Consider the following 15,477-nt stretch of genomic DNA (forward strand, 5'->3'; position numbering starts at 1 on the left):
TGGTGTTAATGAGAATATTTTTGGGATGTGGTGGGAAAAGGTTTTGTAGGATGTAGCATGGAAAGCCTTCACCTCAATAACTGCAATCTCACAAAAGTGCCTTCTTGTCCTGTTCATTGTTTCAGATTCCTAACAAATTATTTTTGTATTAATGTGTTTTTTAAAAAAAATTAAAAGATGGCTTTATTCATTAGCTCTTCTTGTATGTCGTGTTCAATAATAAACTCTTGCGCTCATCATTCACTTCCTCCCACAGATTCCTGTTGCTAATTGAGTCCAGGCTGCAGACTGACCTGAGGTTAAAGAGGGTTTGAATGGAGGGGGTTGGGGTGAGTGCTGACATCCATAGCGTAACTTCAGACAGAAGCTTCGAATAGAGATGTGATTGAGAAGTCATGGTGTTGTGCGTGATACTGCTGGGCTTTTCCATCGAGGGTGGGACAGCACGTGCTATGTCCTGCATGGGACAACATGCTATGTTCTGCATGGGACAACATGCTATGTTCTGCACGGGACAACATGCTATTTTCTGCATGGGACAACATGCTATGTTCTGCATGGGACAACGTGCTATGTTCTGCATGGGACAACATGCTATTTTCTGCATGGGACAACATGCTATGTTCTGCATGGGACAACATGCTATCTTCTACATGGGACACGTGGTGATATGTTCTTCACTGAACAATACGTTCTTCAACGTGTAGCATCATGAAGAATCTCCAGGGGGAGATCACTAATCAGGGAAAGAAGAGTTTTCCACTGTGAAATCATGGGCAAAGAATGTAGCTAGAAAGAGTAGGACAATTTGGGAGATGATAGAAAATAAAGTTTCTGACAGTGAGGGCAGAGAAGCTTGAGAATGTAGCAGAAGAGGAAATGGAGGGAAAGAAATCCAGAAAGAAAAACTCAGTTTCTACATTAACTCCATTTGCAGTGAAATGTTGAAATTAGGCTGAACTGCAGTTTGAGAAACTATTAAGATAGTTAGTATCTTAAAGACAACAGAAGGTAGGACAACCGTAATGGATACAAGGTAAAAGCATAGAGTTTGACAGGTAGCTGTGTCATTAATCAGCACAGGGTGGCACGGCTGCTGCCTCACAGCGCCAGGGTCCCGGGTTAGATCCCGACCATGAATGCTGTTCAATGTGGAGTCTGCACGTTCACCCTGTGACCGTGTGGGTTTCCTCCCATATCTGAACGATATCTGGATTTGTAGGTGAATTGGCCTCTGTAAATTGCCTATAATATTTAGGGATGAGAAAATGGGATAACTTCGAACTAAAGTGAATGGGTGATTGTTGGTCTGCGTGGACTCGATGGGCTGATAGGCCTGTTTCCATGCTGTATCTCTCAATCCATCAATTTAATCAATTATTTTTAGGAAGGAAGTCTATCAGCTGATGGAATCAAAAGATCATACAATTGACAGAGTAATTATAAAGGACTGAATTGTTCACCAAGCATCAAATATATTGTGTATGTGGATGGAATTCATTGGAAGGGAAGCTACCAAAATGCCACACGTCAAAACAACAAGTTAATCTAAATCTAAAATAAGTAATTTAGATCCAAAGATGTGAATGAGGTATTCACAAACCATTTTCTCGCACAATAAATGAGAGAGTGAATGAATTGGCTCTTTTTCATATGGATTTTGGCAACTTTCCAAGACTTATTAGTCACACATAGGCTGATTCCCTGGGACTTGATATTCATATCATCAATGCCCACCTTTGCTGCGAAGTGGCTCCTGAGATACGGGAAGTGGCCCATCTTCTACGAGTTCTTGGTGAGAAGCTTCATTGTAGGAGAGTTGGTGTGGTGCCATGGGAAGAGGTTGGTTGAGGACCTTTGTCTTGTGTATGGGTATAAGGCCCAGTCTTTCACATGCTGTAGTAAACAAGTCAACAAAGGCTTGGAGCTCAAAGTGTTTGAAGGAACATTTGCAATGGTGTTGAGAAGCTTGAGTCCATAGATTGGGAACATATAGAAGCCCTGCATCTACTGCAGAAGAGCACATCATCTGACATAGTACCTCCACCAAACACCTCCTGAGCTACCTGTGGAAGAGTTTGCATTCCTGATATTGTTTTTATTTTCAGCCATATTTGAATCCACAGATCCAGAGTAGAAGCAAGTCATCCTTCAACCTTAGAGATTGCCCAAGGAGAAAAGTATTCACAATATTGGCAATTGAGACACATGCAAAAATGGGTTCAACAATCTGAAAGGTGGGTAGAGAGACTTGGGAAATATCGTGTAGAAAGGAACTGCAGATGCTGGTAACCCATCCTTTTTCTCCAGAGCTGCTGCCTGACCCACTGAGTTACTCCAGCACTTTGCATCTATCTTGGGAAATATTGGCTGGGAATATAGCAACAGAAAAAAAGATGAGAATTGTAAGTTGAATGTGTATGGAGAATGTTGGGGGGGATTCCCGTAAATACTGAAAGTGCTGGAAATATTCCGGGCAGGCTACGTCTGTTTTGAATGAAAACAAGTGAAAGTTTCAGGTTCCTAGACCTCAATTGAAAGCTCAATGATTTGAAAGCAAAGTTACTGCGAGCAGAAGGCACGGAATTGGAATAATGAATGTGTAATTAGATTGGATGGAACAAGAGATGGAATCGTGGTGAAGGATCTTCGATCTGAAACACCGGCCTCATTTCTCTTGCTGCAATACTGCCTAACTTACTGAAAGTTTCCAGCACCTAAATTGCAAAAGACACTGACAAATTAAACAAGTGGCAAAACTGCGACAAATGGATTTCCACTGCAGCCAAGTGTGAGGTCACCTATTTTAGAGCCAAATTGGTTAGACAGTGCAAAATGAGGCTGGATCTGTGGTGGTTAGACCACAGGTTATGGGGGAATGATGATGAATTTCTTCAGCATGTTATTTTGCTTAACTGTGACTGACATCAGAACTGTCAGCATGTCGAATCTCTGGAATGGGAATTTTTCACAAGAATGTAGATACGTTTTTTGATTGTACATGTGTCGATTTTTGGAAGAAATACTGTGATGAATTGTCCTGACTCTATTCAGAAAGGTTTTGAGGGATATGGGCCAAAAGCAGGCAAATGCAACTCACCCGCTGAGTTTCTCCAGCATTTTTGTCTACCTTTGATTTTTCCAGCATCTGCAGTTCTTTCTTAAACATCCAGCAATTAGAATCATTAATGAGAAATTACTGGATTACCCACTTTAATTTAGTTTAGAGATACAGCATGGAAAGAGGCCCTTTAGCCCATTGATCACCCACACACTAGTTCCATGTTATCTCACTTTCACATCTTACACATTAGGGGCAATTTGCAGGGCCATTTATCTACAAACCTGTTCAAGAAGGAACTGCAGATGCTGGAAGATCGAAGGTACCCAAAATTGCTGGAGAAACTCAGCGGGTGCAGCAGCATCTATGGAGCGAAGGAAATAGGCGACGTTTCGGGCCAAAACCCTTCTTCAGACTGATGGGGGGTGGGGGGGAGAAGGAAGGAAAAGGGGAGGAGGAGGAGCCCGAGGGCGGGCGGATGGGAGGGTGGGAGGAGACAGCTAGAGGGTTGAGGAAGGGGAGGAGATGGCAAGGACTAGCAAAATTGGGAGAATTCAATGTTAATGCCATCCGGACGCAAGGTCCCCAGACGGAATATGAGGTGCTGTTCCTCCAATTTCTGCTGTTGCTCACTCTGGCAATGGAGGAGACCCAGGAGAGAGAGGTCGGATTGGGAATGGGAGGGGGAGTTGAAGTGCTGAGCCACCGGGAGGTCAGGTTGGTTATTGCGGACTGAGCGGAGGTGTTCGGCGAAACGATCGCCCAACCTCCGCTTAGTCTCCCCGATGTAAATCAGCTGACATCTAGAGCAGCGGATGCAGTAGATGAGGTTGGAGGAGATACAGGTGAACCTTTGTCGCACCTGGAACGACTACAAACCTGCATGTGTGTAGAATGGGCGAGGACAACAGAGCACTTGGACAAGATCCACAAGGTCACAGGGAGCATGTACAAACTCTGCAGAGCCAGCGCCCATAGTCGGGATCGAACCGGGGTCTCTGGCACCATGAAGCATCAGCTCTACCTCTGCACCACTGAGACGGAATTGAGACATAAATCTTTTTCTTTGGGAGTTGTGAAACACTCTCTTCCTCACAGAGCAGTGAAGCAGAGAATTGGAATATTATGAAGGCAGGTGTAAATAAACGGTGAACAAAGGGAGGGAGCGGGGCTGGTCAAGATTAAGGGGGTTGGCAGAAATATTCACATGACTCAGGTTAGAGTCAGATAAATCATGATTTTATTGAATAAGGAACAGGATCAATGGGATGAGTGGCCTATTCCTGTTCTCAATTTCTGTGTTCATACTGCTGATTGAATGAGTTCCACAATGTGACCACATGCTCATTAAAAATAATCCTTTCAATTCCCAGTTGGATTTAGTAGAGATTAGATTAATTATGGTCAGTAGTTGTAGTCTCCACCATAAGTGAAAACAGATATTTACACTGCACTGGTCTTTTCCAGAGAAAAGGTTCCTGGACTCTTCGATCTTTCCTGATGAGCATAATTGCTCTTTTCTGGTTTCACTCCCAGTGATTCCGTTTACAGCTACTTTAGTCCACCTTCAATATGAAGCCCAGAACTATTCACAGATTTCAATTGTGGTCAAACCACAGATAGATATAGGTTTTAACAAATTCACTGCTTGTTCATTCTAACTTCCCAACTATTGATTATATCTCTCAAGGGACATATTCAGTTGAAAATAAACACAAAACCTTCAGAGAAGCCTGAAGAGACACTGTTAAGTATGAAATAACAAGGAACTGCAGATGCTGGTTTATACCAAAGATAGACACAATGCTGGAGTAACTCAACGGGTCAGACAGTATCTCTTGAGAAAATGGATAGGTGTTTCAGGTTGGGTCCACTCTTCATAGAATTAATGTCATTAATATCATTTAATATAAACATCATATAAAATAATTACTATCAAACAATTCAGTTGTTAAGTATGAGGTGGTTCAAGAGACGCAGCCAGGTTCAAGATCAAGTAACTTTTCATTTCAAAATTAAACTTTATTTGTAATAAAAAATATGTATAAAACAAAACCTGTACACAAAAACACTTCATAAGTTCTTATGTGCCTGTACATTCAATAGTGTCGTGCTCAGTGTTGTCACACCTGTCTTTGCATAAAGCGCCCTTGCCACGTAGCCCCCTGAGGTGATATCTCTTCCCCTGATTAAAGGGTTGGTTCCACTGGACTCTGCGCCTCAGTGTCCAACTGCAGAGAGACCCCGGACTGTGGTCTTCCCCCACAGAGCCTTGGCGTTGGCTGCACCGAGCTTCACCTCCACATGCACACTGCAGTCTGTACTGGGCCCATCAGCAACATTCCCTTACTGACATCTCAGGCAGATCAGAAGTGTGGTCTTCGAGCAGCACTTGATGTCTGACTCTTGAGTGTGTCCCAGGGATCAGCCCGTAAACCAGAGAGCCCTCAGGTTCAAGTACGACCCCAAGTTGTATGATGAAAAGATGCTGATTGAAACAAGAATTCAGCTACCTGCCTCGTCACTGTACACATCATTGTAACGGCAGCAATGTGCGTGAAATTTGGGTTTGGAGAGGATGTGGAGAATATATTTTCTATTTGTTATTTCACAGGATGTGGGTGTCTCTGGCAGTGCCAGCATTTACTGCTCCTGAACTGAGGAATCAGTAAAGGGTTAACCACATCCGTGGATCTGAAGGCATATTTAGATTAGATTTCCTTCTGTGAACAAGATAGGTTCGTATGACAATTCTGCCATTTTACGGTCATCATTAACTTTTTTTTCAATTTCTTGAATTTAAAAGCAGCAGCTGTTGTGGTGGGATTCAAACTTAAGTCTCCGGAACAATAGTCCACAACTCTAGCTGCTTGTCCAGTAACTTTATCACTAGGCTATTGTACCTAACACAATAATACAGTATATACTGCAATAATACAGTATGATAATACCAGCAATCAGGATGTGATTTACATGGAGAGGCATGAGAAAATGTGCTTGTTCCCCTTAATACAGAGAGAGTTAAAGTTAATGGGAACTTTTAAAATTTTAGAGGGTTTTGATAGATTAACAGGGGAGATACTTGTTTTTTTTAACTGGCAACAGGTTAGATAGATAGAGAGTTTAAATGTAAAGTTGACTAAAGAGTCTAAGGGGGGGGGGGGGGCTGACCATTATTTTATCACAGTGTGTTGTGATGTGAATTGCTCTATCTGAAAATGTGTTGAACCTAATTTAATATTTTTCAAAAGGTATTTGGATAACGAGTTGAAATCAAACACTTGCAGGTTTATAGGGGAAGGAGATTGGGGCGGAAGGGGCTCGACCTGAATGGTTAACCATTCCTTCTCTCCAGAGATGCTGCCGGTACCACCGAGTTACTCCAACTTTTTGTGTCTAAGATCGTTTAATAATAATAATAATAATAATAATTCACTTTATTACGGACTCGAGGTCCAGACAAGGGGCAACATTACATTAAAAAAATGCATTGCATATTAAATATCATAAAATACATATAAAATCTTAGTATATCACTTATAAAAGCATCATAAATTATATATTTTTTAAAACACAATACATAAGTTAAAAATCCAGATTAAAAGGATGATCAATGTTCTACAACGTTTATAGAGGCAGTTTAGATGCATTTGACTAATTGGCCTCTTCATTATTGTATTAATCAATAATTTGATCAAAGTCTGACACCTGCGCATTTGAATTGGGTGAATTGAATTGTAATCATTGAGCCATAGAGCATGGAGACAAGGTTTTCAGCCTAACTTGTTCATGTTAACCAAGATGTCCATCTAAGCAAGTCACGCATGCCTGCATTTTGCTCGTGTCCCTCTAAACCTTTTCTATCCACAAAGCTGCCCAAATGTCTTTTAAATTTTGTTATTGTATCTGCCTAAACCACTTCCTCTGACAGTTTGTTCCATATATGTACCACCTCTGTGTGGAAAATGTTGCCCCTCAGTTTCCTATAAATTCTTTCCCCACTCACCTTAAACCTATATTCTCTAGTTCTTGATTCCTCAAACCTGGAGTGAAACTGTGTGTCTTCACCCTACCTTTGCATAGAAACATAGAAATTAGGTGCAGGATTATGCAATTCGGCCCTTCGAGCCTGCACCGCCATTCAATATGATCATGGCTGATCATCCAACTCAGTATCCTGTACCTGCCTTGTCTCCATACCCCCTGATCCCTTTAGCCACAAGGGCCACATCTAACTCCCTCTTAAATATAGCCAATGAACTGGCCTCAACTACCTTCTGTGGCAGAGAATTCCAGAGATTCACCACTCTCTGTGTGAAAAATGTTTTTCTCATCTCGGTCCTAAAAGATTTCCCCCTTATCCTTAAACTGTGACCCCTTGTTCTGGACTTCCCCAACATCGGGAACAATCTTCCTGCATCTAGCTTGTCCAACCCCTTAAGAATTTTGTAAGTTTCTATAAGATCCCCCCCTCAATCTTCTAAATTCTAGCGAGTACAAGCCGAGTCTAGTCTTTCTTCATATGAAAGTCCTGACATCCCAGGAATCAGTCTGGTGAACCTTCTCTGCACTCCCTCTATGGCAAGAATGTATTTTCTCAGATTAGGAGACCAAAACTGTACACAATACTCCAGGTGTGGTCTCACCAAGATCCTCATGTTTTTGTACAACTGTATAAGGTCACCCCTCAGTTGTCTATGCTCCAAGGAACAAAGTCCTAGCCTGCCCAACATCTCCCTATAGCTCGGGACCTCAAGCCCTGGGAACATCTTCATAAATCTTTTTTACATTTTTTCCAGCTTAAAGGCGTGTTTCCTACAGTGACCAAAACTGAACACAATAGTCCTGACTGCTACTGCTGCTTTTTCCTGAATAGTCATTCCTCACCCCCACCGCTCACACCTCACTCAACTGTATCTAAAATGGTGTACTTATTTTCATGAGCAACGGCTCAGGGTTGTCCTGCACTCTCTGTGTCCTTCCTTTACCATTCCTGGTGGTCACTCAGCTACTATCTGTCTACACCTAAGATGTGGCCTCCTTGCGAAAGCTTCTATCTATGATGTTCTCATGTGATGTCCATTTCCAGCTCCAGCTCCAGTTCCTTCATGTGGTCACACCAAAGATAAACACAAAAAGCTGGAGTAACCCAGCGGGACAAGCAGCATCTCTGGAGAGAAAGAATGGGTGACGTTTCAGGTTCACATGGTCAGTCAGGAGCTGCAACGGGATGCACCTTTCCACACTGTAAGGTTTCCTGATATCCCACATCCTGAAAGAGGAGCAACTGCCATAAGTGCCATTCCAACTGCACTAAGACCAAAGAAGAAAGTTAAAAAGACCCTTATCTTATCTTAGACCCAAAAAGCTGGAGTAACTCAGTGGGTCAGACTGCATCTCTGCAGAAAAGGAATAGGTGACCTGCTAAGTTACTCCAGTTTTTTGTGTCTATCTTCGGTTTAAACCAGCATCTGTTCATCTTCTTGCAAATGAAACATAAATAAACCAAAGGAATAGTTAGATCTCAAGCCGGGTGTTGAGCAGCTAGGTTGGTGTCTCTGCGTCAATGTCTGCCGGGCCCTGAGCTCCATTTGGAGGGTGGTAGAGCAGGCACTCAGAGATGACATGGTTGGCTGTCTGTTGTTCTGCTCCACATTCACAGGCTGGGCTCTGGTAGAGTCCCCATCTCCACATGCTGGCATTGAAACGCCCAACTTCAGTACGAAGTCTGTTGAACTTCACCTATGCTCCTCTGGCAAGGTCAGACCATGGACAGCTTTTATCTGGTGAAGAGATGTAGCTGTGTAATGGAGATGAGGTTGCCTTCCACTCCTGTGACCACTTGGTGGCTATCCAGTGTGCTTTTGTCTCAGTTGGCTGGATGGATGCTAGGAGTTGTTTTCCATGTGGAGCAAAGGGGTGACTGGACTTCAGTCGGGGTGGCCTCTGCTCTCTGCTGATAGCCTGATGGAGGAGGTAATCTGGGTCCATGGCATGATGAGATAGTGCCAGAGTTGCTGCTTGCCTTCAGATCCCTGTAGGCGCAATTGCCTGCAAGTATAGGGAGCTGTTCAACTGGAGTAGGTTCTGTAGTTCCTTCCTACACCTATCTTATCTTACCTTCTTCCTCTGGTTAACCTCCTTGCCGAAGCTTCTCAAGCCTAAGCCTTCACACTACACCTCAATCTCAGCCACTCACAAACATGGCTGCCTTCCCTTTATACACCAGTAGGGGCTTTCACTTCCGGAAAGTAGCAGCTGCTTCACAAATCACCCACATATCAGCTCCTCGGGCCCTGTTGAGACCGAGACTGACTTCTGACCCTAATCATGGATTGGTGATTTGCAGTTCACTGCAATAGGGCTACAAACAATCTTCAAAAGTGGAGTGAGAACTTGCACCTTTCACCTGGCAATGGCTGATTCCATGCTTTATCGTCAACTTTGTCTATTGATTTTATCACAATGACAATGAACTGCAAAACTGTTCTTGATTGAGGCAGATGCAGAATGTTCACCTGCAAATGCCAGGGATTTACTTTGCAAAACCTAGTCCGGGAACAGACTACCCTAAAATAAAACTAGAAACCCTGTTCCAATGTCTGATGGACAAATTCCTTGTTACAAATGTCTTCACCAATAAAGAATATCCTGACAATCTTATAGACAACCCAAAATGATCACCACAATTACGATATGACGTTAGACATTAAAGTTTCATGTAATGCATGGGCAGGGAGCAAGTAGGCTGTTAGCATTAAATAGTGGAATTAAGGGTCCTCACCGTCTCAAATTTGTTCCTTCACTCTCAGTCTTAACCTCAACCTCACTAATCTGCATGACTGTACTGGTTAATTCTGCCACAGGTTCAAAATCCAGGTGCAATAATAGGCCTCTGTCATTGCAAATTCAAAAGATTAATATCCCTTAAGTGTTGGATTGTCCCCTCTTGTGTCCCTTATTCTAGGAGCATGCATGGGGTTCATCAGCTCAAGTGCAGACTTGACCTCCCATCTACTTCATTGGAGACCTTTGAACTATATTTAATTGGACTGTATTACTTTACCTTGCACTAAATGTGTACCTTTTATTCTTTATCTGTGTACTTTGGATGGTTTGATGGGTTTCATGTATAGTCCATGGTACATGTGATAATAATGTTAAACTAAACTAATAACCTCATAATCTACAAGTTTGCTAATCATTTCATTTTCTGATGGAAATATATCACCATTCCTTCATCGGCACTGCTTATGAATATTGAAACCCAATACACAACTGCAGGCTGGGAGTATCGACTGCAATGCTCCTTCTTAAACAAACTGACTTCTCAAGGGCAGTTAGGATGGGCAACAAATAACAGGCTTGCCACCAACGGCAACAAACCATTATAGACTTTTAAAAAGATGGTCTACTTCTAGACTCTCTAGTCATTGGGAATCACACTCAGAAAACTGATTTTCTTTGTTGTCACAGAATCTTGTGTTTTAATGAGCCAATATCTCAATTTCCTAAACTCCAGATAACTACTGTGTTCAATTTATTCTCAAAGACATCCCTATTATCCCAAGCATCAATATTTTGCACCTTTATTGCAAAGCCTTTAAGACAAGAATATCCTTGTTTAGGTTGGAGTTCAAAACTGAACACATATATCAAACTGTGGTTGAATACAGTATCTGCACAACCAGCCAAGAAGTCTTTCATCCATAGAAATGCGGCAATAATTATGTTCACTGATACGATAACTCCCTTAAAATAATGGCAAAGTTGTATATCTTATTAATTGTCCTATTGTGCAAGGATCCTCAAATCCTTCTGAAGACAAACGTATAATAGCTTCTCGTCATTAAAACATGTTATATTTTTAATGATTGAAGTGAATAACTATATGCTTATTTCTGGCATAGCTTTGGTTCACAAAGAATTTGCATAGATTCAGGCCGCTGATTCAATTCATTAAGATAGGTTGTAATTGGATGGGCTTTTTCCTAATTCTGATCAACAATCAGCAGTGTGAAACATTAATTCCGTTTTTTTTCTCCACAGAAGATACCTGACCTGCTGAGTATTTCAAGTTTAATTTTCCGCATTGGCAGGGCTTGTTTTCAGAACAGAGTCCATCACTGATCAGTGTGGCTTTTCACAAGTAACAACCTTCCAGTTTGATATAAATCCATTTATTCTGAGTGTGTTCTGTTCTTAAACCAATCATCTATTCCATTCTTATGTAGGGCCTGAGAATATTTTGTATATCGATATTTTATGTAGCAACCTTTAGAAATGTTTTTTTTTAATCTACACATGCATCCTTGGGATTCCCCTTGTATACCTTGCAAGCTACATACTCAAAAGCCAAAGATTTATCAAACAAGACTTCCCTTTCACAAAACCATGATGGCTCTGTTCAATCATATAATGTTCTAAATGCCATGTTACCAATTCCTTAGTTATGATTCCATTAGTTTGCCAGCAACCTGTGTTAAATGAATTAACCAATATTTTCCTAATTTCTCTCTCCTTCATTTTTCACTTACACCTGTTTTCTTCCGAAGCAGAATCTATGGAATTCTGAAAATATATCCTGTATCTCTGCAATAATTTCAGGAAGTAAACCATTTAGTGCTAGATATTTATTATTTTCTCTGGTACTTTTTCTTCACATTACATGTTCATTACATTAAGTTTCTCATTCTCAATGACTCGTTACATCCATCGTTCAATATGTTTTAACAATGAAGTTGGATACAATACTTTTAAAATTTTGAGCACTTCCTTATTTTTCCTCAATCAAGTTCCAAGGCGTCCACATATACTTTTGTTGCTCTCTTTCTTTTCACACATCCATACAAGCTCTTACAATATGCTTTTTTATTGCTGGATAGTTTGTTCTCATATTCCATTTGTTCTGCTCTAAATCTTGGTCATGATTTGCTTGTTTCTTAATCTTACCCATTTCTAAGGCTTATTTGTAAAAGCAGCTTCTTCGTTAGATCCAATACTATTCTTAACATCTTAGTTATCTTCTTCTTCTTGCGTATGGCGTGCACAGCCTAAAGTTGTAGGACAACTTGTTCTATTTGATCTTACTTGATTGTGCACGCCAGGTTGATTACATTCGACGAAACAGGGCGGACCAGGTGAAGGTTGCAATCTCCCACCCCATCTTTGTTATCAAGAGATTGATTACATTTCCAACAAGATTTTTTTTTCTCACTGTTCATATATGTGTTGATAATTAGGAACTATTTCTTAACATGTTGTTTAATCCTTTGCCCCTCATTCTACATAATTGCCTTTTCGATTAGTCTCTATTCCAATTTAAATACATCCCTTAAAAACTTTGCTTGAAATTCTATTATAATGCATCACTTTTCCCAAGATAATCTATCATCGTTTCTGAATAACACTGTCTCATTAAACAAGACATAATCTAAAATAGCCGATTCCTGGTCAGTTCCATTACATATTGCTTTGGATCTGTCTCAGATGCATCCTATAAAATTGTTTTGTAGTTAATTTGTTCTTTAGATTTGTCTTGTGTGTTATAATAGTTAAAAACTCTAAGATTATGGCTACATCTTTATTATAATGTTCTTATGGCTTGATCCATGCTAATAGATTATACCTAGAGTCAACAACCCCATGAAATCTTTTCACCTATGTTACCTTTTTTTCCCCAACAGTAATGATTCTTCCTGATTTTCCAGTCCAAGACTGTTCCTCACTTCTGCCTTTATCTTAACCTTTATTATGCAAGCTACTGAGCACCCTCACGACTTTCTTTCCATTAACAGATGGACTTTCAGCATTAAATTGACTAGCTCATGGTGGCATGCCCTGCTTATCATTACCCAGACAGTAGCATGGGATTGAACGTCAGTTAATCCACACAAAACTGGAGTTAAAATGAGGTGACTGATGAGGACAATGTGGGAATGGCAGGCTCCTTCACAGATGGAAGATGACTGATAGCAGGCAGGTGGGTATGTACGAAGTGACGTCTTCCTTCCACTGTTGACATGGGACTTATATGTGCTTCCGATACATGTGCTTGCATTCTCAATACACGTCCAAATACCTCTTTTCACTTTAAATGGACATGAGCCAAAGATGTCCAAGAATCTGTATCAGAGAAACTGCATTTTTTCAGATGCTTTAAGGACATTGTGAAATTTTTCCTCTGCCTGGGCTCGGAATAATGTGTCTATCTCCAGTTCCTGGCATTGGGCACATCAATAATGTGGTCTTTTAAAAATGTCAACTGAGTGTTATTATGACCTCAATGCTCAGGGTTTTAGCCCACAAGAGGACAGCAATGTGGGTTTGCTTATCCATCCAGTGCAGATTTTGTGTAGAGTATTGGTAGCATCTCTCCAATACGCAATGATGTTACCCAAATCAACCAGTCCCCCCTCTCCCCACCATAGTTGTAATTGCACAATTCACATTTATAATCATCTCCTCAGTTCAAATGACTGCTTACCCATTTCACCGGGGCTCAGGACCTCAGATGGTTTCCATAGGACTTTACCCTATATTTGGAAGCAGTGCCCATTGATCCCCATGAAACCAGTTCTGCTCTTAGCCGACAAATGCCCTGAGCTGTTTGTGCCCATGCAAATTTGCATTGACTCAGGTGACATCAAGTCACTACTGCGTCTACGCAAACCGTCGACCCATTAACACTCATCCTAAATAAATAATATTTTAATAAAATTCTCCTTACATTATCATTAACTGCCACCCAGTGCACGTTGGGTGACCAGAGTGTCCTTAAGATCCTGAGAGTCAATATTTTGGCTGGGTGAGTGGTATTAGAAAAACAAACCTGTTATAGCAGGTGGAAACATCAAATACCCCACGTGTTGGGAACAGACTGCTGGATGAACTGAAGGGGCCAGGCAGCATCTGTGGAGGGAAATGGTGAGACAATGTTTTGGGTCGGGACCCGCTTCCAGACTGATGGAGTTGAGGGGAGAAGGCCGGTGGCAAGATGTGAGAAGATGTGGTGTGGAAAGAGCTGGCCAATGATAAGTGGACCCAGGTGGGGGTGGAGATGTAACTGCTGGAGGCGATGTGGAGAATAAAAAGGATGCAAATTGTGGAATCTGATAAGAAAGGAAAGAGGGGTGTGAAATGTAGTACAGTGGGAGGATGATGATAGAAGGGAAGGGAAGGGAGGGGTGGGGTGAGGTATGGGGGGGTTGGGGCAGGGAGGGGTGGGTGGGAGTGAATGGAGGTGATGGTTGGGAAATGGGGTAGGTGGGGGAAACTTAATTGGGGAGGTGGAAAGAAAGGAATGTGCAGGGATGGGAGACCTGGGTATATGAGCAGGTGGGGGATTGGGGCTACCTGAAATTGCAGCATTCAATGGTCATACCATTAAGTTGTAGGCTACCAACACAAAATATGAGGAGATCTTTTTCCCGTTTGAAGGTGGCCTCACTCAGGCAGTGGAGATGGCCAAGGACTAACAAGTTGGTATAGAAATGAGCAAAAACAAGAGGCTAACAGGAAGGAATTAGTGTGTGTAATTATGGCCTACCCTGTCAGACAGAGTACAATTGGTTGCCTAGTCTATGTTTGGCCTCATCAAGAAACACCAAATTCAGTAGATGAGGTTGGAGGAGGTGCGTGTAAACTCTGATCTCACCTAAAAGGGCTGTTAGGGTCCCTGAATGAAGGTGAAGGATGAGGAGGTGTAGGGGCAGGTGATGCACCTCCTGCCGTTGCAGGGCAATGTGCTTGAAGTGGGAGAAGGGTGGGTGGAAAGGGATGTGCAACCCAGGGAGTCACAGGGAGAGTAGTCTCTGTGAAAAGCAGAAAGAGTGGGGAGGGGAAGTTGTCATTGATGTTGGGATTGCATTGAACCTGGCAGATAACTCAGGGAATGATGTGTTGGATGCGGGTGAAATGTAAGGACCAGGTAACTCTATCTGGTTTCTCTAGGTGGAGGGGTGGCCAGAGCAGAATGGTGTAAAACAGAGGAGACAGCGGTGAGGAAAAAGGGGGTAGGGTAGGGCATGGCTAGATTTAATTAAGAAGTAGGACATCTCAGATTCCCTTGAATGGAATGCCTCATATTGAGTGCAGGTACAGCTGAGACGGAGAGCCTGTGAGAAAAGGATGGCGTCTTTGCTAGAGACAGGGTGGGAGGAGGTGTAGAAACACGAAGTGGTAGCTGTGGGAGTCAATGGGTTTGGAATAGAAGTATGTAGATACTCCACAGGAAGGAGAGAGAGGTGTCAAAGATGAATTTAATGAAAGTTTGAGGGCAGGGTTGAAATTTGGTTGCAAAGTTGGTGAAATTGACCAGTTGAGCACAGGTGTAGGAGAAAGCCGCAATGCAGTTGTCAAGTAGCCGAGAAAGACTTGGGAATGGTTTGGAGATACATTTGGAACAAAGAGTTCTC

This window comes from Amblyraja radiata, chromosome 33 (genome assembly GCF_010909765.2).
Source record: "Amblyraja radiata isolate CabotCenter1 chromosome 33, sAmbRad1.1.pri, whole genome shotgun sequence".
Lineage (NCBI taxonomy): Eukaryota > Metazoa > Chordata > Chondrichthyes > Rajiformes > Rajidae > Amblyraja > Amblyraja radiata.